This window comes from Microcaecilia unicolor, chromosome 2 (assembly GCF_901765095.1).
Source record: "Microcaecilia unicolor chromosome 2, aMicUni1.1, whole genome shotgun sequence".
Lineage (NCBI taxonomy): Eukaryota > Metazoa > Chordata > Amphibia > Gymnophiona > Siphonopidae > Microcaecilia > Microcaecilia unicolor.
The window spans coordinates 604,338,299-604,364,242 of record NC_044032.1 but is presented as its reverse complement, the minus strand read 5'-3'; the positions used below and the strand labels follow the sequence as shown (position 1 = coordinate 604,364,242).

The following is a 25,944-nucleotide window of genomic DNA, read 5'->3' as shown; positions in this document are numbered from 1 at the left end:
TATTTTCTTTACCTTTCTTGTATGGCCATTTACTTTTTCTCATTGTGTCGCTCCCAGTCTCTAGATTCTGCTTTCCTTCGTATTCACTTAACTCTTCTGCCAGGTTTTCCTGGCCATTTGTCATTTTTCTCTCCTTTTTCTTTGCTTTCTTCAATATTTTTCTGCCTCTCTCTCCCTCTGTCCTGATTTAATTCATTCTTACTATCCATTCTTTAATTTCCTTCATCTACTTATGGCTTTTCATCTTTTTCTCACCCTTGTTCTCCCCATGCCCCTTCCTCTTATTCTCCAGTCTTTCACTACTCCCCTTTTCCATCCAGCAGCTCTCCTCTTTCTCTCCCCATCCTTCCAGTCTCCCCATCCTTCCAGTAGTCTCCGCTCTTTCTTTCTGCATCCTTCCGTCCAGTGTCACCTCTTTCTCCCTACCCTTCCATCCAGCGTCTTCCCTCTTTCTCTCCCCATCCTTCCATCCATCTACCCTCTTTCCTGATCCTTCCATCTAATGTCTCTCTCTCCCTCTTTCTAACCAGTGTCTCTGTATCTCTGTACCCTTTTCTGTTCAGTGTCCCTTCTCTCTCCACATCCTTCCAGTCTCTTCCCTTTCTCTCTGCATCCTTTCATCCATCTCCCCTCTTTCTCTCCCCATCCTTCCATCCAGAGTCTCTCTCCCCATCCATCCGTTTTCCCTCTTTCTCTCCCCTTCCTTCCATCTGTTTTCCCTCTTTCTCTGCCATCCTTCCATCTGTTTCCCTCTTTTCTCCCCATTCTTCCATGTTTTCCCTCATTCTGTGCCATCCTTCCATGTTTTCCCTCATTCTCTGCCATCCTTCCATCTGTTTTCCCTTTCTCTGCCATCCTTCCATCTGTTTTCCCTCTTTTCTCCCCATCCTTCCATCTGTTTTCCCTCTTTCTCCCCATCCTTCCATGTTTTCCCTCTTTCTCTGCCACCCTTCCATCTGTTTTCCCTCTTTTCTCCCCATCCTTCCATCTGTTTTCCCTCTTTCTCTGCCATCCTTCCATCTGTTTTCCCTCTTTTCTCCCCATCCTTCCATGTTTTCCCTCTTTCTCCCCATCCTTCCATGTTTTCCCTCATTCTCCCCATCCTTCCATGTTTTCCCTCATTTTCTGCCATCCTTCCATCTGTTTTCCCTCTTTTCGCCCCCATCCTGGAGCGATGCAGGGGCAGTAACGTAAGAGACGGGAGGAGCCTGCGAGTCAGCAGCCAATGCCTCAAAGCTGCCTAGACAGTGCCTGCTGGTGCCGCGCTTTTTTTAAAAACATTTTTTGTCCTTAGCGTTAGCGCTTCTTCTTTTTGTAGCGCCGGCCCTGCTGCTCAACAGGGAAAGCAGCAGTGGCCGGCAATGGGAGCTGGGGCTGGCGCTGGGCGGGCCTGGGCTGAAATTGGGTGGGCCAGGCCCACCCGTAGCTACGCCCATGTCCCATACAGCACTGTTGAGCTATTTTGCTGGCTTGTATAATAAAATTTAACATTAGAGAGAGCAAAACCTTTTAACTCATCATCAGGCCAGTGACTAACATTGATTATAATATATTGCAGGTTGTAGTAATTCTTTCACTAGGACTAGGAGGCATGCGATGAAGCTACAATGTAGTAAATTTAAAACGAATTGGAGAAATGTTTTCTTCATTCAACGTGTAATTAAACTCTGGAATTCGTTGCCAGAGAATGTGGTAAAGGTGGTTAGCTTAGCGGAGTTTAAAAAAGGTTTGGACGGCTTCCTAAAGAAAAAGTCCATAGACCATTATTAAATGGACTAGGGGAAAATCCACTATTTCTGGGATAAGCAGTATAAAATGTTTTGTTTTGGGATCTTGCCAGGTATTTGTGACCTGGATTGGCCACTGTTGGAAACAGGATGCTGGGCTTGATGGACCTTTGGTCTTTCCAAGTATGGCAATACTTATATACTTATGTAATTATGACTAGTATCATCTGTCTCCACTCTCACTGTAGTCTAGCCAGAATGATGAAATCATTTTTTCTAGGGGATGAAATTTATGGTTGTATTAATTTGCCATAATTTTTTCTTTTTCCTGACAGTGTTCTAGTCCTCCTCACCTTTTTATTGTTGAAAGTTTTTTTTTTTTTTTTTTTGTAAGGAATACAAGAAAAGTTCAGCAATAAAAGTTATTTATATTCTAAACATTTTCAGTTGGCTTAAGGATGAAGGAGAGTTTGAGAGGCAGGGCAGGACGTCTTTGCAGCATATTAATCCATGAGAAAAATAGGACAGTGGTTAGCGCTTCCACCAGGTGTTTCTGCTGTGTATATCATACAGTACTGGCTAGGTATCTTGCGTTGCTAGTTTGTGCCAGTAAGCAAGGTACTTCTGGTGTCTCTTTCTCTGGATTTTAAATGGAAACAGAGATGTGGAGTGGAGGAGTAGCTTAATGGGTAGTGCTGTGGGCTGAGAACCTGGGAAAATGGGTTCAATTTCCACTGTTGCTTCTTGTGACCCTGGGCAAATCAATTAACCCTGCATTACCCCAGGTACAAAAATTTAGATTGTGAGCCCACTAAGAACAGAGAATACCTGTATGTATTATGTAACATAGTAGGTGACGGCAGAAAAAGACCTGTACGGTCCATCCAGTCTGCCCAACACGATAAACTCATATGCGCTACTTTATATGTATACCTGACCTTGATTTGTATCTAACATTTTCAGGGCACAGACCGTAGAAATCTGCCCAGTACTAGCCTCGCTTCCCAACCACCGGTGCTGCCACCAAATCTCCGCTAAGCTTCTGTCACGTCTGTGGCCGTGACCCCTCTCCGACTCACCGTATTTCCAGCTTCTAAGCTGGCTTCTGTCTGGTCTTTCTATGTTGTCTCTGTCTCTGTGTGCTGGCTGCATTGGATTTTCTGTGTGCTGTTTCCCGTTCCAGACTTCAGCCCGGTCCTGTCTGGATCTTCTGGCCTGCCAGACTCGCTTGTTTTGTTTGAACCTGCACAGCACCCTTAGTTGCCTGGTGATTGCTGCAGCTTGAGCCTTAGCTGCTGCTGGGCTTATTAGCCATTTGGAACCTCTCTGCCTTTGCCTTTGCATCGTCTAAGGCCCTGGTATGTTGGTGCTTGTTGCACTTCAGCCTGAGTTTGTTTCCTTGTTCTAGTTTCTTACCTGTAGTTCTTGCCTGTTTCTAGTTAGTCTGTGTTTAGTTTAGGGTTTGCTTGTTTCTTAGTCTTGCTCCTTGTTTGTAGTTCTTTGTGTAGTGCTTAGGTTTCTGTGTTGTCTGTCTTCAGTGGCTGCTTGCAGCTTTTAGTTCTTTCCCCTGTTTGTCAGTGTTTGTTTCCCGCTTTTGTGGCTGCTTGCAGCTTCCAGTTTCTGTCCCCTAGCTTGTCCTTTCCTGGCCTTGTGTTGTGTTGTCTCTTCTGTGTGTCCTAGCCCAGTTTCCTGCCTTGCTACCCCTGTTCATTCCTTTCCCCTCTGACCCTCAGTCCCTGTGCTGCCTAGCTATTATCCAGTCCTGCCCTGTCCTATAAGTCCTGCCGGCTGCCAGCAGCCAGGGGCTCAACTCCTGGTGAAAGGTGGCCATGTGCAGGTGAAGCCTAACTCTTTATCAGAGTTCTGCCTTGCCTCCGGTGTGGGGTGGTTTTGCCTGCCGCTGCCACTCCTCGGCAGTGGTCCAAGGGCTCACAACCCAGTTTCCAGCTTTGAAAACGTGACAGCTTCTGAGGATCCATTCCTTCTAAACAGGATTCCTTTATGTTTATCCCATGCATTTTTGAATTCCGTTACCGTTTTCATCTTCACCACCTCCCGCGGGAGGACATTCCAAGTATCCACCACTCTCTCCATGAAAAAGTACTTCCTGACGTTTTCTTGAGTCTGCCCCCCTTTAACCCGTACAACTGCTTTGGTTGTACCACAGAAATGCAGTATATTACTGGTAAGCTCTAGGCGGAAAAGGGGCATATCCAGACCTTGCAGTGAGAGGGGGCCAGAGTCTGAGGTGGGGGGCACATTTTGGTGTGCCACGCTGCCGCCGTCCTCCCTGCTGCCTCACCGCTCCCCTTCCACCACCACCTCACTGCTCCCCGCTGCTGCAAATACCTTGTCTGGCGGGGGTCCCCAACCCTCGCCAGCTGAAGCGTGTATCCAGTGCCGGTCTCTGGCACCGCCGCGTTGCTTGCCCTGCTCTCTCTTCCCCTCATATCCGGCATCCTCGGTTTCACTAAAACGAGCATGCCGGACATGAGGGGAAGAGAGAGCAGGGCAGGCAACGTGGCAGCACTGGAGACCGGCACTGGATGAAAGCTTCAGGGTTGGAGACCCCCCCGCCAGCAAAACCAGAGGCCCAGAAGAAATTTGGGGGGCCCAGGCCCCCATGGCCCCACCTAGTTACGCCACTGGGCTGAAATGCTGTGGCTTAGAGCTGTTGCTTGACCCTAAGCTCTGTACTAGTTTGCTGGAGGGGCGAGAAAGTGCTGGTGAGAGGTGAAGGCAGAACACTTGGAAGGAGGAGTTAGGAGAGGTAGAAAGTATTTGAAAAGAAGTCGAGGAGGGAGGAGAGAATAAAGAAAAGCAACATATACAAATACATTTAAAACAAGTTGAGTTCTAAATTTAAGCTCCTTGTTGTGTAGGTTGTCCAGAACTGGGTGCTGAGGGCATAGTCTCCATAGTCAGGTTGCATCATTTGTTCAGTTCAAAAGGACATAGCTCTAGAGGAAGGAACATGCTGAGAAAGAAATCATCAGGGCCAGATTTAGGGCAGGGCGAGCAGGGCCGTCTCTTGTGGCGCTGTGACAAGGAGTGCTGCTGGGGACCCTGAATCAAGTCTGGTGCTAAGAAACGAGGAGATGCGGAGTGAGCGTGCAGAAAAGGAAATCCCCTCCTGAGAGAGGAATAAACCAAGAAGAACAATAATATGAATTCCAGTACTAAAAATGGAAAAGCTTTGTTATGTCCCAATGGGAAAACATACAGTTACAAAAATAAAATGCTTAAAAGTACAGCACTTTTAAAGACCCAACATGGCCTTATATTTCAGCAAATGCATTCATATTATGAAATATGAAGGCTTTTCTGTTTTTAGTGCTGGAAGTCATATTGTGGTTCTCACCCTTTTTGTGATTTATGTGTGAGCACTGTGCCTCTCTGTTTAGATTTCCATCCAGTCTCTTGCCTACCATCAGTGTAAAGCAGGGATTCTCAACCCAGACCTCAGGACACACCAAACCAGTCAGGTTTTCAGGAATACCCACGATGAATATGCATGAGATAGATTTGTGTACAGTGGAGGCAGTGTATGCAAGTTTATCTCATGTATATCATTGTGCATACCTTGACAACCAGACTGGTGTGGTGTCCAAGGACTGTGTGCAGAACCTCTGTTATAAGCAGGGGCGTATCTGGAATCCGGCGGTAGGGGGGGCCAGAGCCAGAGAGGGGGGGCACATTTTTGTCCCCCCCCCCCCCGCCGCCGCCGCCTCTCTCCACCCCCTCCCTGCCGTCAACCCTCCCCCGTTGCTTACTTTTGCTGGCGGGGGGCCCCAACCCCCGCCAGCCGAGGTCCGACCCGCAATCTCCATATTTCGTCTTCCTCCGTGGCCATGTGCTTCAAGGAAGTAACGCTGCAGTGCTGATTGGTTGAATCCAGTTCGGCGTCTGGATTCAACCAATCAGCACTGCAGCGTTACTTCCTTGAAGCACATGGCCACGGAGGAAGACGAAATATGGAGATTGCGGGTCGGACCTCGGCTGGCGGGGGTTGGGGCCCCCCGCCAGCAAAAGTAAGCAGCGGGGGAGGGTTGACGGCGGGGAGGGGGGCCAGGGCGAAATCTGCGGGGGCCCAGGCCCCTGTGGCCCCACGCAGATACGCCCCTGGTTATAAGGTAAGTGCTTGACTGAAAAGAACCTACAGTTCTACTTTGCCATTGCTGCTCCTGACCCCCTCTGAGCTGCTGCTACTGCCTTCACTAAAAAAAAAAAAAAAAAAAATTAGCAAAGGGTGCGTGAAGCCTCTTACCTCCAAAGGTTCTCAGTGTTCCCCTGTATCTATCCTGGAAACAATCCAGTAGTTGCTGGGATGGTCTCATTGTTAGGTGAGAGGGTATGTGGGATGACAATAGAATGAATCCTAAGGGCAACTGTGCCAAAAAGTGGTGGGAGGGGTGTAGATGTATCTGGAATGATTGGGTAAATGAGGTGTCTATACTGAGAGCAAATTATTAGGAGAAACATCTTAAATTCCTCTTCATATAAATCTAGTGAGGGTTGATCTCAGGGTCGACATCTCCTTGCCTAATATCCAAATAGGAATAATTTGCAATGGGTATAACAGCTTGGGGATCATTACCATTTTCACTAAAGCTATTCTTCCCATCAGCGACAATGGGAGATCATGCAGTTTCTGGCAGAGGTATTTGATTTTGTCAGTATTATTGAGAACATTGGTCTTGTACATCACGCTACTGCTAGTACTCAGGACAACTCCCAAGTATCGCATGGGGGATTTGGTTGGGGTAATTTCTAGATTCCTACGCCAAGATCCCTGATCATCTTTAGATAATAGCAGCAACTCAGATTTTGCACAATTAACTTGAAGGCCAGAGATAAGGCCAAACTGTTTAATAATCTTCAAGGCATGGCCCAGGTGAGTGGGAGCATGGCCAAGATATAGCAAGATATCATCTGCAAACATATTCAAGTCGACACTCTTTCTCCCCCCCCACAACTCTAATGCCTCTGAGATGTGGTGACTGTCTGATTTTAATAGCAGCAATGGCCCAGGCAGGGGGTCAACAGTGGGGACTAGCGTGCAAAACTGCAGAAAATGGGGTAGAAATGCAGGGGGAGAGCAAACCTAAAAACCCCAATTCTCCCCTGGTTCCAAATAATTTTGACTGGCACCTAAAAATGTGTTCACCCCTGTTCCTTCTGGGGTGCCAAACTGTTTTCGCAAACAAATGGTAAGTGATTATTTTCTAGATTTCTCTCTTGTAGTGTTTTCAGTTATGCCACTCATTGTGAAAAGACATCTGAAAGCATGGTACACTCGGTGTTGCTTTCTTTAGATCATTAGTCTCTTTCCTGACTGGAGGGGTGACAAGCTTTAATTTCTAATCTAGGATTTTTCTAATTGATCTTTCTTCTCATAGGATCATTTTGATATTCATGCGTTACGCAGAGCAGCTGGGCATGCTGAATAATTTTATATTTTGTCTAGAACCATGTCTGAGAGTTGCACGTTTTCTTGTTTGTGGGTGGATCACTTGACCTATGAGCACTAGATATATTCCTTTAAAGGAGGGCAGCAGACTTCTCAGAATTCATCCAGCGTGTTATGACGATGGTACAAGATTCTGTATTCTTTCAAACTGAATTTCTTCGCAAGTTCAAACTGATTAGCAGTTGGTTGGCAATGGGGTTCATTTTCAAAGACATAAAGTTCCAAAGGTTTCTATGGAACTTTGTAAGTCTAAGTGCTTTGAAAATACGCCTCACTGTGTAACAGAATGCCTTTTACTAATCAGGGAATCCAGGCTGGTTAATCTGAGAAGGGTTATGCTGATGTAGACGTAAAATAGCCTAGTGTGATGAGGTATACATTTATTAAAACCAGAGAGAGAGCTTAGTCAACACAGTTTTTCATTCTTCTTAAATGCATCACATAAGCAATGTTGGTAAGAAGTACTTATTTTGTCTGCAAAGTGCTTTGGAAAATATGGATATATTTTGTGGCTTTTGTTTTCTCCTGTTACTTTAGTCTTCCGGCTCAATTGGAACTGCTGTCTGGCTGACTAAGGGTGTAGACACAGCCTCCTATTTAGCCCTGCCATTACAATGATACTTAGCTGGGGAGCCCAGAACTCAGCTCCCTCAGAACTCAGTACATAGAAACAGAGAAAATGACGGCTGATAAAGATCATATGGCCTTTCCAGGCTGTCCATCCACATGTGGATTCATACACACGTGCCCCTTGAGTTTAAAAGGTAGATGTCGGCGGAGGACACTGGGTGTGCTTTGTCCAGGAGAAAGGCTTAGGTGGCAGATGATGTCAGCAGTAGACTAGATAGGAAGTTGATCTGCCTAGCAGTTTGTGTCTGTGCTTTTAAGGATATATCCTAGCTGCCTCTTATAAGATGTTGGGCCTTATTCAGCACAGTTTCATGGTCTTCCTTCCTAGCTGACCATCTTGGGTAGATGAGTTTATGAGATTCCCTATTTAGCTCGCACCAGCACCCTCCCTTTCCATGCTAAATGACAGGTTGGTTTTTGCTAGAACCCAGCTGCTAATGAGTTCTTTCATTCCAGCCTGCAGCTGCATCCCATATTCTTACTTCTGAACACATTTACATGCCTCCTAGTTATCCATTTCGTTTTGACCCATTTGTTTCATGCTCATTTCATTTCCCCTTATTTTCATTGGGCTGATAGTCCAACAGAGAGGGAAAGGGAAATGGGACTTGATGTACCGCTTTTCTGAAGTTTTTTGCAACTACATTCAAAGCGGTTACATATATTCAGGTACTTATTTTGTACCAGGGGCAATGGAGGGTTAAGTGACTTGCCCAGAGTCACAAGGAGCTACAGTGGGAATCGAACTCAGTTCCCCAGGATCAAAGTCCACTGCACTAACCACTAGGCTACTCCTCCGCTCCTATCTTAGGGCAATAACCAGTTATCCAAATCTGTCCAGTTGTTAGGAGCTTGATTTCTTTGCAGGCTATTTGAAGTGAATCAGACTGAGATGCAGAGAGAATGTATTTTTCTTCTCTCATATAGTAAAGTTGAGATTGTCAAGTGGCAAAGCATTGTGGCAAGGCACTGCCCAGAGTTAAAGAGATGCTGGAGTGCAGAAGAAGCCTAACTCAGATGCTCAAAGGTTTGAGGTGGAGTGAAACTCTACCGCGAAACTAGCACAGAAAATTGCCATGACAATGTTCAAAATAAGTACATAAGTGATGCCATACTGGGAAAAGACCAAGGGTCCATCGAGCCCAGCATCCTGTCCACGACAGCGGCCAATCCAGGCCAAGGGCACCTGGCAAGCTTCCCAAACGTACAAACATTCTATACATGTTATTCCTGGAATTGTGGATTTTTCCCAAGTCCATTTAGTAGCGGTTTATGGACTTGTCCTTTAGGAAACCGTCTAACCCCTTTTTAAACTCTGCTAAGCTAACCGCCTTCACCACTTTCTCCGGCAATGAATTCCAGAGTTTAATTACACGTTGGGTGAAGAAATATTTTCTCCGATTTGTTTTAAATTTACTACACTGTAGTTTCATCGCATGCCCCCTAGTCCTAGTATTTTTGGAAAGCGTGAACAGACGCTTCACATTCACCTGTTACACTCCACTCATTATTTTATATACCTCTATCATGTCTCCCCTCAGCCGTCTCTTCTCCAAGCTGAATAGCCCTAGCCTCCTTAATCTTTCTTCATAGGGAAGTCGTCCCATCCCCGCTATCATTTTAGTCGCCCTTCTCTGCACCTTTTCCAATTCTACTATATCCGACATCGGTATCCCACACAAATCTTCCTTGGTGAAGACCGAAGCAAAGAATTCATTCAGTCTCTCCGCTACGTCTTTGTCTTCCTTGATCGCCCCTTTTACCCCTCGGTCATCCAGCGGCCCAACCGATTCTTTTGCCGGCTTCCTGCTTTTAATATACCGAAAAAATTTTTTACTATGTTTTTTTGCTTCTAATGCTATCTTTTTTTTGTAATCCCTCTTGGCCTTCTTTATCTGCGCCTTGCATTTGCGTTGACACTCCTTATGCTGCTGCTTGTTATTTTCAGACGGTTCCTTTTTCCATTTTCTGAAGGCGTTTCTTTTAGCCCTAATAGCTTCCTTCATCTTACTTTTCAACCAGGTGAAAATATTGAGCATGCAAAGTCATACCATGTTAAAATTGTGGCAAATCTGTTGTTCAGCGCAAAATATATCACCTTTCCTGTCTGTGCCTGGGCAGTGATTGGCTCAGGCACTAACAGGAAAGTAGACATTAAAAAAGTATGCCACAGCAAGCCCCTTACCTCCAACCCAACCTCACTGGACACCTTTTCCAGTCCCATCCCCACCTGCAAACATATCCCTGGTAGTCTAATGGTCGTTCCCCCCCCCCCAAACTTAGTGAGCATTGGTCCCAACCCACCCCTTCTCCCAAACTTTAAGAAATGCCCTGGTGGCCCCTGTGGCCTGGCCTCCCCTTCCCTCAAGTTACAAGTTACTTGCCCTGGTGATCTAGCGGAGCCCCCCCCCCCCAAAAAAAAAAAAAAAAAAAAAAAAAAAACCTTTGTACTCTTTGTAGGAAGCAGTGCTCCACATGGCAATGCTGAAGTCCCAGCACTCCCCTGGGGCCTGATTTGCTTGTGATTCAGGCAGTTTTATTTGTAGGCTTTTCAGAAATGTGGCTGGGGAACTGGGGTGGATCACTCCCAGTTTCTTCATATTTGGTATTTAAGGGCTTCTGAGGAAGGAGGCCTGGGGCGGTTTGCAGACTCCTGTGGTAGTCCTCTGGTCTCTCACAGCTTTGAGTCTCCCGCAACTTTCCAGGGGCGAGGTTGGAGACCTATTAGTCCCCTGCAGCTGTTCTGCGGCAGCGAGTACCTTAAGCTGCAGCTTGGAAAGTACTGACTATCTGAAAGTCTTCTGGTAGAGATGCCTGTGCTTCACTAGGTGATTTACACTAAGAATATTTCTGAACCCTCCTTGAGGAGGTTCAGGGTGTGTGTACATCATTAATGGAGGGGAGAAAGGGATCAGGATTAGGGATCCTACTCTAGGTTTTTCACTCTTTCCCGCTTCCCCTTTCTCAGAAACATGGCATTACAGTTTGTTTAGGTAGTCAGACTTAGGGCTGTTGACTTCATGTTTCTGTGAGAAATGTTACATTTTGAGGCTAGTGCAGGCCTCTCAGGTTTCTCTCGGTTTCCATGGTAATCCTGCACCCTCTGTGCTGGCATTTGCTCTGTGTCTTGTGTACTGTTTACATCAAGCTAGTTTTATTCAGGAGGGTGGCTGACCTTTCAGCCTGAAGGTTACAGGTTCAAGGCTGGTTTTATCCATCCTATTAGAAGCTGTGGGTTCAGCTAGGTTTCCAGTGGGGCATATTTTATTTCATTCTGTCTTATTGCTTGCCTGGCCAATTAGTTTTTGCATGACTGGAACAGTTATCAGAACTCTACTGTACTAAAGATTGCCCTTCTCTCTCTCATTGCACACTGATACTGGCCACACCTTTGCATACTAGCCTCAGCTATCCTGGTATCTGCAGCATACCCGGTACCTTAATTGCTTCTATGGTATTTTTGGCATCTTTTCATGGTATGGGGTACCTAAATTTCATGAGGAGAGATCCAGGAACTACTTCAGTGTAGAGGTAGCTTAATAGTTGTTGCAATCAGCTGAGAGTAAGCACAGAGCTCTAGGGATGCTGCTTCACAACCCACTGCAGCTTGCTATCTGTAGTGCGCAATGGTGCAACATAGGGTTACCATATTTTGTCCTCTGATAAAGAGGACACATCACGCCCCCCTGCCCCGCCCCTGCCCCGCCCATACCATGTCCCTTTCGGATCCTCGCCCCGCCCTCACCCCGGGTCACATATTATTATTTGTTACATTTGTATCCCACCTTTTGCAGGCTCAATGTGGCTTACATATAACCGTTAACGGCTATATAGTATGAATGAATACAAAGTGATATTGTGGTATAATGAGGTATGGTAGGAAACAGTTTAACTGTTCGACAAAGGCAAATGGGAAATGTCAGAACCGGCCATGCCACAAATACCACGGCTTGTACAGAAAAAAAAATAACAGCTTTACACAATGTGTTCATATACTGTAATTAGATTCACACTTTTTTCACTTCATGTCAAAACGTGTCTGTGAAATGCACACAAATGATGTACCACTTTTGTGATATTTCATAAGTAAAAGAAACACATGTGCCATTATTGTAAATGTGAGTGCGATAAGAAAATTTTACAAGTGGGCAAAATACAGAGGCGTTAAAATGCACACAGCCAGCCCAACAAGATTGCTGACCTCATTCCCTGGCCTTTGGTCTGGCAGGGGCTGGAGAACAAAAGAAGCAGAAACAAGTTCCTCTCTTTCCCTGAAGAATGGTTCCAGTTGGCTAAGTCCCCTCCCCTCCCCCCCATCACCTCCCCTCCCCTCCCCCTTGTCACATATTCCCCTCCCCTCCCCTTACTTACTATCTGCCCTGGTGGTCTAGTGACCTCTTTGGGGCAGGAAAGAGCCCCCTCTTTCCTGCCTGGAGTGCCGCCTGTCCTTCCCTGCATCCTTCTCGGTCTCGGCTCGGGATTCAAAATGGCCGCTTTGAATCCCGAGCCGAGACTGAGAAGGGGAGTCCCACGGCACCGCTCGCCCGCTTGTCCAGAAATCCGGACAAACAGGCGGGCGGCCAAAACCCCCCGGACGCCCCGGACATGCCCTCAAAAAGAGGACATGTCTGGGGAAATCCGGATGTACAGTGGGGGAAATAAGTATTTGATCCCTTGCTGATTTTGTAAGTTTGCCCACTGACAAAGACATGAGCAGCCCATAATTGAAGGGTAGGTTATTGGTAACAGTGAGAGATAGCACATCACAAATTAAATCCGGAAAATCACATTGTGGAAAGTATATGAATTTATTTGCATTCTGCAGAGGGAAATAAGTATTTAATCCCTCTGGCAAACAAGACCTAATACTTGGTGGCAAAACCCTTGTTGGCAAGCACAGCGGTCAGACGTCTTCTGTAGTTGATGAGGTTTGCACACATGTCAGGAGGAATTTTGGTCCACTCCTCTTTGCAGATCATCTCTAAATCATTAAGAGTTCTGGGCTGTCGCTTGGCAACTCGCATCTTCAGCTCCCTCCATAAGTTTTCAATGGGATTAAGGTCTGGTGACTGGCTAGGCCACTCCATGACCCTAATGTGCTTCTTCCTGAGCCACTCCTTTGTTGCCTTGGCTGTATGTTTTGGGTCATTGTCGTGCTGGAAGACCCAGCCACGACCCATTTTTAAGGCCCTGGCGGAGGGAAGGAGGTTGTCACTCAGAATTGTACGGTACATGGCCCTATCCATTCTCCCATTGATGCGGTGAAGTAGTCCTGTGCCCTTAGCAGAGAAACACCCCCAAAACATCACATTTCCACCTCCATGCTTGACAGTGGGGACGGTGTTCTTTGGGTCATAGGCAGCATTTCTCTTCCTCCAAACACGGCGAGTTGAGTTCATGCCAAAGAGCTCAATTTTTGTCTCATCTGACCACAGCACCTTCTCCCAATCACTCTCGGCATCATCCAGGTGTTCACTGGCAAACTTCAGACGGGCCGTCACATGTGCCTTCCGGAGCAGGGGGACCTTGCGGGCACTGCAGGATTGCAATCCGTTATGTCGTAATGTGTTACCAATGGTTTTCGTGGTGACAGTGGTCCCAGCTGCCTTGAGATCATTGACAAGTTCCCCCCTTGTAGTTGTAGGCTGATTTCTAACCTTCCTCATGATCAAGGATACCCCACGAGGTGAGATTTTGCGTGGAGCCCAAGATCTTTGTCGATTGACAGTCATTTTGTACTTCTTCCATTTTCTTACTATGGCACCAACAGTTGTCTCCTTCTCGCCCAGCGTCTTACTGATGGTTTTGTAGCCCATTCCAGCCTTGTGCAGGTGTATGATCTTGTTCCTGACATCCTTAGACAGCTCCTTGCTCTTGGCCATTTTGTAGAGGTTAGAGTCTGACTGATTCACTGAGTCTGTGGACAGGTGTCTTTCATACAGGTGACCATTGCCGACAGCTGTCTGTCATGCAGGTAACGAGTTGATTTGGAGCATCTACCTGGTCTGTAGGGGCCAGATCTCTTACTGGTTGGTGGGGGATCAAATACTTATTTCCCTCTGCAGAATGCAAATAAATTCATATACTTTCCACAATGTGATTTTCCGGATTTAATTTGTGATGTGCTATCTCTCACTGTTACCAATAACCTACCCTTCAATTATGGGCTGCTCATGTCTTTGTCAGTGGGCAAACTTACAAAATCAGCAAGGGATCAAATACTTATTTCCCCCACTGTATGGTAACCCTAGTGCAACAGCCATATTCTGCTATGCCATCTGTCTCTGGTTCTCAGCCGCACTTGTTAGCTCCAGTGCGCAGCAATTATAGTGCACAGTCACACTGGGCAATTCTTGTCCCTATCTGCAAGAAGTTAGCGCTGGCTTAGGCATCAGACCACTGATGTGGCTTCCAAGTCACATTTGGCAACCTGCCTTTTGGAAGTAATCTTAGGATTGGAGAAGATCTAGGGCACTTGGGTAAAGACATGAGGGACTTCCAAGTCTCGGAGATTGCCAGGGGACGCGTTTAAGGATGATTTTTAATCCGCTTGGTTTTGTCGTAGGTTTTGTGGGGCCAGGAAAACCACTTTCAGGGTTTCCACTTCTACGACAAGCCACCTGGCTGCTGGTAGAATGAGCTCTGTTTCAACTCCAGGTGAACCTATGCCTGCTTCTTCTTCCAATGATGGAGTCTCAATTCACTCCTTAGGTAGGACTCCTGTACTGGTTTTAGGAGGAGTGGACCAAAATTACCTCAGCTCAGATGTATCTTAGTTTTTCTATTGCACAGTTACAACCTGGATTTCACTACAGATTTTTCTTGAAGTCTACATACAAGCTCAAATACTGTCAGGCAGTTCTTGCCACCTTGCCAACGTTTCTTCCTTTAGGCACAGTCGAGTCTGTCCCCAGTTGCAGTTGGGGAATGGGAAGTTATTCCCTTTGCTTTGTAGTTCCAACCAGGGAGCTTCCTTCCAGCTGAGTTTGGACATCATAAGAGTCTAGGGTGTTTATGGTTCACAATGGGAACCTTGCAGTGTGTAATAGTTCTGTCTAGCCTCCCTGGACCTCAAGGAAACTTACTTTCATACTTTCATATTCCCAGTGCTCCTTGCTGCAGAGGGATCTTAGCGATTTATGACCATGTTATTCAGCCTTTCCATGTTGCTGAGGACAGTTTTGCAAGGTCATGGTGGTAGTGGCAGGTTTCCTTCATGAGGATGGATTTGCATGTCCATCCATACCTCGTGACTGGCTGATTTGTGGCTCTCTCTATCAAGAGACTCTGCAAACTTCATCCAAGATACCTACTCGTCTTCAGGATTGGTAATCAGTGTCACCAAGAGTCAGCTGTTTCCCTCACAAATCTTTGCTTATCAGGGAGTGCTGTTCCATATAGGCTTGGGAAGTCCTTTCTTTCTTTTGCTCCTCAGCAACAAGTGCAAACCCAAGTCAGGTTTTACTTTCCCTACCAGGTCCAGGATATGGGAATAGGTTCAAGTTATGGGCACAAGGTTCTCTTTCTTGGACATTCCCCCATGGGCCTGAGTCCATATCAGACCACTTCAGGGGTTCCTTCTCTGCTTTGGTCCCCATCTCTATGGTTCCCTTCAAGCCAATTTAGTCTCGGTGGGTGGTTTCAACACAGCTTTCTGCTAATATTTCAGTTCTCTCTCCCTGGAGGTGGCTATCTGCAGCTTGTAGGCTGCAAGGGTGTGCTGTAGCTGGCGGCAACAGATTTCGGATCCCTTCCAGAAGGCAGACAGTCGACCGCCTCCTCACTTGCCAGATATAGAGTCGAGGCTGGCTTAATTGCCAGTTTTCTTCTATGATTTGTTTCGGGTGTCAAATAAACAGACATTTTTGGCGGTCACAGCCTGTCATTTGATGTGGTTGCTTCTGCGTGGTGAATGCAGCTTCTAACGATGGCTAGTTCAGCTCACTTTTCAGGACAATTATTATTTGAGGACTCCATGAAGTTGGTGGAAGACCTGCATGACTTATAGACTCAGCGTCTTCCTGAGAACATGTCTACAAGTTCTTTTTGGTCGGGTCAAGCTTGCCCTTATCTTTACGACACCAGGGCTATCGTCCTGGGCAGCCTAGTTTTCTTTAGCAGTCCAGTCCAGGCAGGTTCTCAGAACTCCCGACTTCATCCGTTTGAGATCCTCTGGATTTCTACTGGTGACGGGCGCACAGTCCTGTCTTTTCTGCATACGGTGGTTTCTTCCTTCCATCCCATTCCACCTTTTTCTCTTCCCGCTTCTTGGATGTTCACCATATACTCCTATACTATTTGGAAGTGACTAGCGAGTTCCGTTGGTCAACTCTTTGCTTCTTGCTTTGCTCGGGACCATAGAAAGGGGGGCAGCTACTCCCCTTTCACCCCACCTAGCTATGTCTCTGCATAGTGGGGCAGTGCCTGGGATGACCCACTGAGCAGAAGTGACTTCCTACATAGCCTTATGCACTGCTAAAGACTGTAGCGGTCTTCTAGTGCTCACCATTTTAAGATTAGCAGATGTAGCTGTGGAAGGATCAAAAGCAGACATATTCAGAACCTGGAGAGCCTTAGGTATATAGGAAGGTGGCAACTCCTTACGAAACACCCACAGTGCGGTAGGATCATCAGATTCCTGATGAGCAGAAATGCCTCCCGGCATACCCTCATGTTGTCCTCTGGCTGGTCACAAGAAAGGGGATCTGGCTTCAAGAGCCACAGTGGCTGTTGGCTGGGAGAGGCAATTTCTTCAGCTGGTCTCTGTATGGGACAGTCGCTCCCGTTGCAGATGGCAGCACTTTCTTCCAGAGCGCAGTTGACTTCCTTTTCTGTGTCCCGTCTGGCTTCCGTGGCTGCCCTTTGTAGTTCGGCCACTTGGTCCTCTGTCCTGCTGTGAATGGCTTTTGCAGATTGCCCACTTGATCTGCTGTCCTTCCCTTGCCAGGCTTTGCGGGCTTGGCGTGGCAGCGCTAGGTATTTCAGATTAACATGGCAGTGCATGTAACCGTTGCCTGTGGATCATTGCTCCAGTCTGCTGAGGTTGTAGTACCCCGCCTCACTTGAGGACTGCTTTGGTACATCCCACAAGTCTCTGGATTGATCTGTGGGATGCTGTGGAAGGTAAAATTAGTTCTTACCTGATAATTTTATTTCCATTAGTCCGAACAGATCAATCTAGAGGCCTGCCCTTTATTGTTCTGGGTTGAGTGTTTTCTTCTAGTTGCCTCAGTTTCATCAGATTCCTTCATTTGATTTTTGGCTACAACAACAACAAAAAAAGGCAAAACAAAACAAATCAAAATATAAAGGAAACCTTCTGTTACCCTCCCGCAGGAGCGGTTGAGGAGCCTACATGGGCGTTATGCAGGCAGGAGAGGACTTCCTCTTTCGTCTTCCATTGCTTTGGTATCGACAGTACTGAAGTTAAGGTGACTGCACATGACCAGATATAATAAACCTCTGAAGTTCTCTCTATCTCCACCTGCTGGTAGAGGGACATAACCCACAAGTCTCTGGATTGATCTGTTGGGACTAATGGAAAGAGAATTATCAGGTAAGAACTAATTTTACCTTGCATTGCAAATAGCCCTCCTACCTTTGTTCGCCAAAAACTTTTATTTAAAAAAAGTCTTTTATAGTACCTTAAATTTCTCTAAACGTGGTTCTGCACTAATACAGGGAGCATTATTCCAAAGTGGGAGGTACCATCCAGAAAAATGCATTTCCTTACTTGGCTCTGAGTGGGCTTTAGCTGAAGTTGGTACAGTCATCCTTTAGGAAGTCAAATAGTCAGGAGTTTGCTCATAATAGGCCATATGTGCAAGTGTTAATAATTTAAAGTAGGGCTGCATTTTGATTAAAATTTTAAGATTCAACAGGTTTTTTTTATTGATGACATGTCAAAATGAACACTGTCCACAAGATGTGTGTATCCAAAGATACAAATAACAGAGCACAGATAATCAAAACAAAGTCATAAAAACGGTCATCAAAACTGCAAACAATTTTATGTGGAGGAGTGGCCAAGTGGTTAGGGTGATGGACTTTGGTCCTGGGGAACTGAGGAACTGAGTTTGATTCCCACTTCAGGCACAGGCAGCTCCTTGTGACTCTGGGCAAGTCACTTAACCCTCCATTGCCCCATGTAAGCCGCATTGAGCCTGCCATGAGTGGGAAAGCGCGGGATACAAATGTAACAAAAATAAAAAATAAAATAAATCCCCTCCCTCAGAACCCATCCCACTACCCTCAATGTAAGTGGAAACAAATATGTTTGAACAGATGAGAGAGGAAAAAAAAACAGTACAACAATCATAGATGCATTTGTTCAATTATACAGCAAGTCCTAAATAACCACTTGCCCCCCACCCTATCCAACATCTCTCTCTCTCTCTCTCTTCCTTCCCTCCACCCTCTCCACCTCCGGTCTATTATCGCTCTTTCTTTCCTCTCTCCTTTTGAATCCAACATCTCTCTCTCTCTCTCTCTTCTTCTCCCTCCATCCTTCTCTCCTTCAGTTCGGCATCTGTCCCTCTTTCCCTCTCACCTTCTCCCCCTACACGGTCTGGTATCTGACCCTCCCCTTCCAGCCCTGCCTTTGGTTCTCTATTCCCTCTTCCCTGACTCAGTCTGACATCTGGCCCTGCCCTCCTGACCCTGATTATTAATTGCGATTTATAATTAACGTGTTAGTCACGATTCATGTACAACCTTAATTTAAAGTCACTTCTATGACATACCGGTCACCAATGAAAACGTATAAACAAAGGGGTCATTTTAATATCCTTTCTTCTCTCCATCCCTGGTTAGAATCCATTTTCTCTTGTAGCGCTCTCTTTGGAATTCTTTACCAATATTCTTACGTTCTGAATGTTCTTGGCCTAGATTTCAGACATCACTTAAAGCTTTAGTTTCTACAAGAGCTTTTGGCAATCCTGCTATTGGCAATCAGCGATGAATCATTGAGGCATAGTGTCTGGGACGTTTCTTTTTCTTATTTTTCCTCTTATTTTATCGGCAATCCCTTTCCATTTTAATTCTGTTATGATTTTGTTGTAAGCTGCTTTGATGGATATTTTTAATAAGGCAGTATATCAGTTTTAATAAACATGATTATAAACATTGGATACCATTGTCTAGCTTTTCCCAACAATCTTAGATTGTAAAAGTTTGTAAAGTTTACATTTGTTTCCAGTCTGTGTTGGAAAGACCTGTGTAAACCACCTAAAACTAACTAGTGGAAGCTTTAAAATTAGTTCTAGCAAATATTTTTTTTTTCAGTCAGCACATAAACTAAGGAATTTGCTGCCAAAGAAAGTGGTCATGCTAGTAATGTAGCTTGGATAAGTCTCTTGAGGACAGATTTATTGACCTTTATGTAGCTGGATAGACTAGGTATACGTATCCACCTTCTTCTCCTGGGGAGTGAGCAACATGAAATGGGTTCTTTCCTATTTGGGATGTGATGGATGCTTCCAAGTGTCCTTGACCAGACGCAGTTGGCAGCAGGATGTTGGACTTGATGTACCACTGGTCTGAACCAACATGACATTTTTGTATATTAATTAAGCACAGCAGTTAATAAATAACATTTCAAATTTCAGTTAATGTATGCAACCAAAGGAGATGGAGAGATCATGAATCGCTGTTGGACACTTTCTAGAATGTGTGGAGAGATCTTTCTTAACTGGTTAGTGTATTCATGTGACCATTTGCTTGCAAGAAGCCTGTGAGTTTTCTATGAAAATTAAAATGAATGGTCTTTGCTCTCAGGTCTCAGTGGCCTTGACCTACAGGGTTTTGCTCCCCTGTAAAGAGCCTCACATTTTTGTGGTGATGAGTATGTGTGTAATGAACAGGTTTGTGGGAGTGAGGCTAAAATGACGGACATACTGAGAGGGACTCACATGCTGATGTTTACTTACTATGATCAGAGTTGACGGGTAAGCAGCTTAGCAAATTCCTCCCAGCTAGGCAAGGTCAAAACTTTTAGAATTTGCTGAGCTCACAGAATTTTTGTTAGGTTTGTGAAATGATTCTTCTTCAAGCTTGTCTCTTTCCCTCTGCCCTCCCTGTCTCCCACAGTTTTAGGAAGGCAGCTGTGAGATGTCCCTTAATTAAAATAGCGGAGCGAGAGATTTATAAGTCATCACTTAGAGAATATGGTTTAACTGGAAAGGGCCTCCTCAATCTTTCTGCTTTCTCCTGGTACAGTTTGATGGCACACCCTTTCTAGCCTAACCGTTGTAGCAGAGGCTGGTTTTAACCATGCTGAGAGAGCGAGAGAGATCAGTTTTCCCTGCAGTGGGTTCTTTGGGCAAGTTACAGGGTGGTATTGAGGGCTGCCCAGTGTGTTTCTTCTGTCCCTATGCTGATTTTGAGAAGTGGCTGTGTTTTTGCTAATTTGTGCAGGAACGTGTTTTTTTTTTTTTTTATAAGTAGCACTGAGATACATAGGTTTGGAGAAGTAGCTTAATAGTTAGAGCACCAGGCTGATAACCAGGGAAACCAGGGTTCAAATCTTGCTGCTGCTGCTCCTTGTGATCTTGGGCAAGTTGTTAACCCTCCATTGAACATAACTCACCTTGAGCTGCTACTGAAAAAGGTGTAGGCCAAATCCAAATAATAATGTAGGCGGACCATATCTGATGGGACAAGCTGAGCCGGTCCTTGTTCTGCCCTAATCAATGTATAGAAATATAATTCAGATCCCTTTCAATAAGGTGCGCTGAAAAATGGCCTGCGGTTGTATAGATGCACCTACAAAAAATGCCTTTTTTTTCTGAAAATGGACATGCGGCAAAATGAAAATTGCTGTGCATCCATTTTGGGCCTGAGACCTTACCATAAGCCATTGACCTAGCGGTAAGGTCTCATGCGGTAACCAGGCGGTAATGGTCTACGTTAATCAAATTCTACTTCACGTGCATAGCTGCCATGCGTCAGGAAATAAAAAATATTTTTCAGACGCGCATAGCGGACACACACCAAAATTGAAATTACCACAAGGGCCAGGCGGTAACTCCAATTTGGCATGCGTAGGTGCCTACACAGTTTAGTAAAAGGGCCCCTGAATTCCTTAAGGCGAGCAGGGGTGCATATCTAGGGTTAAACCAGTACGGGCTCAGCTGAGCCCCCTGGAGGTGGGCAAGTTATGGCCCACAGCTGTTGTACTTGACTTGCAGAGGTGCTCTATGTGCTGACCTTTGGTGGTTAATGCCATATTATTTCATCCTGAAAGAAATGTTGTTACGTGCTTATTGGATCTTATGGACCCCTCCCACCAGCCCAACTTAAGTTTTACTCTGGGAGCATCTCCTGACCTTCATAAGTTCCTCTTCAGACCGTGCGCACCAGTGCAGGTACATACTGTAGTACTGACATTTCTCAAGGGTTAGTGTCTCAGTTCCCCCCTCTCCCCCCCCCCCCCCCAACCGTAGAATACCCTGGTGTGAAGTGGGGGAAGGAAACCAAATTTCCATTCTGATTGTTAGTCTGCAGCTTGTGCCTTGAAAATTCTGGTGGTCATTAGATCACATGCACAGGTGATTTCTGGTTGGATTCCAGTGTTGGTAGTTTACCTGCTAGTAATGTCAGAAACTGAGCATTACGATATAGATAAACTCTTCCTCATCGAAATAGATTTTCACAGTCTTTGAGCAGTCGTGTTCATTATAATTAGGGCTGAATTACTTCTCCTTTTTTGTCCATTTAACAACTGTGCTCAGTGATTTAATGTTTTATATAAAATTAATTGACAAAATACTCAATCCATTTCTGACTAGCTTTGAGAACTGCACTCCTTTCATGGGCTGAAGCAAAGGCTATAAAAACGTGACTTGTCATTATGGTGCATCATTAGGATATATCCACATGTGTTTTATTAGGCTCTTCTGCTTTTCATTTTCTGGTGTTTGAAGGCTAGCAAGTCCTTTTAACCTGTTACTGAGAGAGAGGGGGGTGGTTAGTGCTGCTGAACCTCGTTTTGCAAGGCAAAGCTCATGCTGCCATCTTGTGGAAGCTTGGTGTATTTAATATCTGAACTGTGGAATTGGAAGGCATCCTGGAATAGGAATAAAGGTCACCAAGTCCAAGCAACATGTTCTCTGTTTCTGTTCAGGGCACTCCTTTTTCCTGTCTGCCCTCCTCTCCAGAAGAAGTGGGCCTCGGTGGCTTGGTATGGTAATATGTTCCATATGCTACACCTTGCATGGCAATTCACAGCCAGAGCTCCTAGCTGCTTTCTCTTCAGAACTTGTGGTATAAGCTCTTTCATCGCTTCTAACCTCAGAATATTTGTATAACGATACATCAAGTTAATTTCCTCTTTAAAAACAATAAATATATTCTGCTCTTTTTTTTTTCTTGGCACAAAGGCTTTAGGAAAGGCCTAAGTAGATTAGAAACTGGTAGTGCTATGTGCATATCTTTCTCTGGCAAGGTTAGTAAGGGTGGGGGAGAGGTGGTAATGACGGACCTAGTCAATCCTTCTTTGTGGGACAAATGACATCAAATTTCCCTGGCATTTAATCCCCTCCTCGATTGAGACACATCGTGTAATGTTTATTTTTACATTTTCTGGCAACCTGTATGATACTTTTGCTATTTTCTTTAATTTTCTCAGGAGTCTCTCATGAGGGACTCTGTCAAAAGGTTTCTGAAAATCTAGATAAACTACATCAACCAGCTCACCTTTATCAACATGTTTATTCATGCCTTCAAAGCTGGTTTGACTAGATAGGTTTAAAAAAAAGATTAGTATTATTTTAAGACTCATTGAGCCATACAAAAGAATCAAATGTGTGACCATCTCTGGGAAAAGGTGACTAAAGTCACCAGAAACAAAAAATAAGATTTCAATAACTTCTATTAGAGCAAACAATTTGTAATAGAATTTCCAAATCTTATCTTTTTTATGTGAAAAAAATAAGTGTTACAGAAGTTCGAACATCTAACTTTTGCAGACTGCTTATAGACCCAAGACTTGAAAAATCAGCCATTCTCAACATTTTGGATCTGCTACATTAGTCACGTTTTCCCAGAGACTGTAACATATGTGATACTTCTGATTTGGGTTTAAAAAAAAATTAGTAATGGAATTAGAAAAGGTTCAAAGAAGAGCAACCAAAATGATAAAAGGAATGGAATTCCTCTCATATGTGGAAAGGCGAAAGAGGTTAGGGCTCTTCAGCTTGGAAAAGAGATGACTGAAGGGAGCTACGATTGAGGTCTACAAAATCCTGAGTGGTGTAGAACAGGTAAAAGTGAATTGACTTTTTTTTACTCTTTCAAAAATGAGAAAGACTAGGGGACACACAATGAAGTTACATAGAAATACTGGATTGGCCACTGTTGGAAACTGGATACTGGGCTAGATGGACCAGTGGTCTGACCCAATATGGCTATTCTTATGTTATTATGTAATTCTGGTTAGAAGAAAAAAAAAAAGCTTACCTTGGTGATGACTAAGACCATCCAGTCTGTCCATTCCTGGTGCCATACAGCAGAACCGCACTCAATCTCAGTCTTTACCCTTATATCTAAGGATCATCTCTGGGCTTATCTCAGCCTTTCATATGTATTTATTTCTAGAATTTATACTTCCTTAATCACGGATATGTGCAGAGTGAGATACAATTTAAATTATCAATAAGCAAGCTAAGTAGTGCATAAAACACTAAAACGGCTGTAAAACCTTAAATCACGTACAATATTTTTCAAAATCACCAAACTTTGAGAGGATCATATTAATTGCATGTGGATACTGCTCACTTTCACTTTTATAATAATTCTACAATAGCCAAAGGCTTAACTAAAAATAGAAAAGGGGGGGGGGGGGGCGGGTTCAGCAGCAGACACATACTTGGCTAAATAGCTTTTTAACGGATGTCTGAGGAAAAAGCGAATAGGCCCTGGCTAATGTAGCCTTTTTCAGAGAGGGCACCTAGAAAAGAGCCTCTTCTGTGGATCTTGGTGCCCATGAAGGGCCATCGAAGATGCAGGTGGTCTTATAGATAGAAGGAACCCTGGTCATTAAAGGCTTTCAAAGCCAATCCTAAGAGTTGTAGGCTCTTGGTAGCTAGTGTAGTTCTTTGTTTGATAATGCATACACGGCAGCATTTTATACCAGCTGGAGACATTTGAGCGATTTATGTTAAAGGCTAATGTGCTATTAAGTAATGGATATAAATGTCAGAAAGAGACGGTAGTAAGCCAGATTTACTAAATATGGCTTTATCTGATTCACTTGATATAGCTTTTTAAAAAAAGGCTGTACAAGTTTTTCTAAAAATGTACTTTATTTATTTGTTGTATTTGTATCCCACATTTTCCCACCTATTTGCAGGCTCAATGTGGCTTACATTATGCCGTAGTGGCGATTGCTATTTCCGAGATGAGAAATACAAAGTGGTATTGCATTAAAGTTCATAAATGATAGAGTAAATGATAGAGTAAATTTAAGCAGTCAAGTATAGAGAGCTTCTTTCCTTCATGAGAGAGAGAGTGGTGGTGCGTTAGAGTTCATTAGTGACAAAGTGAATGAAGCAGTCAAGTGTAAAGAATTCGTTTTTTGTCTGATTTTGGTAGAGTTTCGTTGTCTAGTATTTAGTGGTATGCCTTTTTGAACAGGTTGGTTTTTAGCGATTTTCGGAAGATAGGTCGTGCATTGTTTTTATGACGTTTGGTAGTGCATTCCATAGTTGCGTGCTTATGTAGGAGAAGCTGGATGCATATGTTGATTTATATTTAAGTCCTTTGCAACTGGGGTAGTGGAGATTCAAGAATGAGCGTGCTGACCTTTTTGTGTTCCTGGTTGGTTAAGTCTATTAGGTCTGACATATAGACCGGGGCCTCGCCGTGAATGATTTTATGGACCAGGGTGCAGATTTTGAATGCAATTCGTTCTTTTAGTGGGAGCCAGTGTAGTTTTTGATTATTTTGGCAATGTTGCAATTCTCTAATAGGTCTTTAATGGAATAGAGCAGGTTCCAGATTTGATTAGGTATAGAGGAACATACCCAGGTCAGACATTTTTTAGAGGTTGGGAAACACTGTTCATTTTTAGTCAGTTATCTTGATGGACACAGATTTGGAATTTTAGATGTTAGTTCTAGTGCGGTGGATAACTCCTTGTCCTTAAAGGGTTTACACTATTTTAAAGTTTGTACCTGAGACACTGAAGGGGGATGTGATTTGCTCAAGGTCACAAGGAGCCATCAGTAGGAGAAGAGGATTTGACCTCTGCTTTCCTTGCTCTAAGCACTAGGGGCCAGATGCACTAAACTTAACGAGCCAGCAACGTGGTTTTTAAACTGGTTCTAGCCAGTTTAACGCGCAAGTAGTAAACCGGGACATGCACAAAAGGGTTCTCCGAGCCATTTCCCTGTCACGGTAGCAGCTAACGAAAATGGAATGCAAAAGAGCAAATTAGTATTATAATGTGTATGCGATGCGATGCCCTACCCTTTTCTGATCCCCTTACCATGGAAAACCTAACAGGAGGTCTGCATCTCTCCTTGGGGCTGCTGTGAGGGAATCAGAAGGAAAAAAAAAAACCCATCCAAGTGCTTGTCAGGGATGTCTTTTTTTTTTTTTTTTTTTTTTTTTTTTTTCTCCATTGAAAGACATCCAAGTGCCTAAGAATTGGACATCCTTTACAAAAAAAAGTTAAGTTTTGTTTCAGCACTAAACTGCTGTCTGGTTTTCTTTTCATATGCTGATTTCCTTGTCCCAGAACAGCTCTGACCCCTTCCCCCCAGGCATTTTTCTGCAGTCACAGTAGGGAACTCCCTAAAAAATCAAAGGCAAAAGCATTTAAAGCCTCCCCAGAGCCCCTGCACCACCCACTCTACCAATTAGTGTATCTGGAGTCCCTGACCAGCACCTGGACCTTTTCCTTCAACTTTTGTGATGGGCGTCCTTCTGGAACCTGTTTTTCTTATGTGCCTGAAATGACCACAGCCATGGAGGTTCTCTCAACATTCTCCTCATCCCCTCCAGGATTGTTTTCAGCTTGCATTTCCCCCCCCCCCCCCCCAAGGTCGGGACCTGCGAGGATGTCCAAATCAAAACTATTTGAACGTCCCTCCCTCCAGGTCTCTCTCAGCCAATCAC

The 25,944-nt window shown here is 44.7% G+C and overlaps 1 protein-coding gene across 3 annotated transcripts in view; it reads left to right on the top strand.

Annotated features, from left to right (window-relative positions):
- RAPGEF2 (Rap guanine nucleotide exchange factor 2) overlaps positions 1 to 25,944 on the top strand; it is a 638,462-nt gene that overhangs the window by 156,845 nt on the left and 455,673 nt on the right. The window lies entirely within an intron of this gene.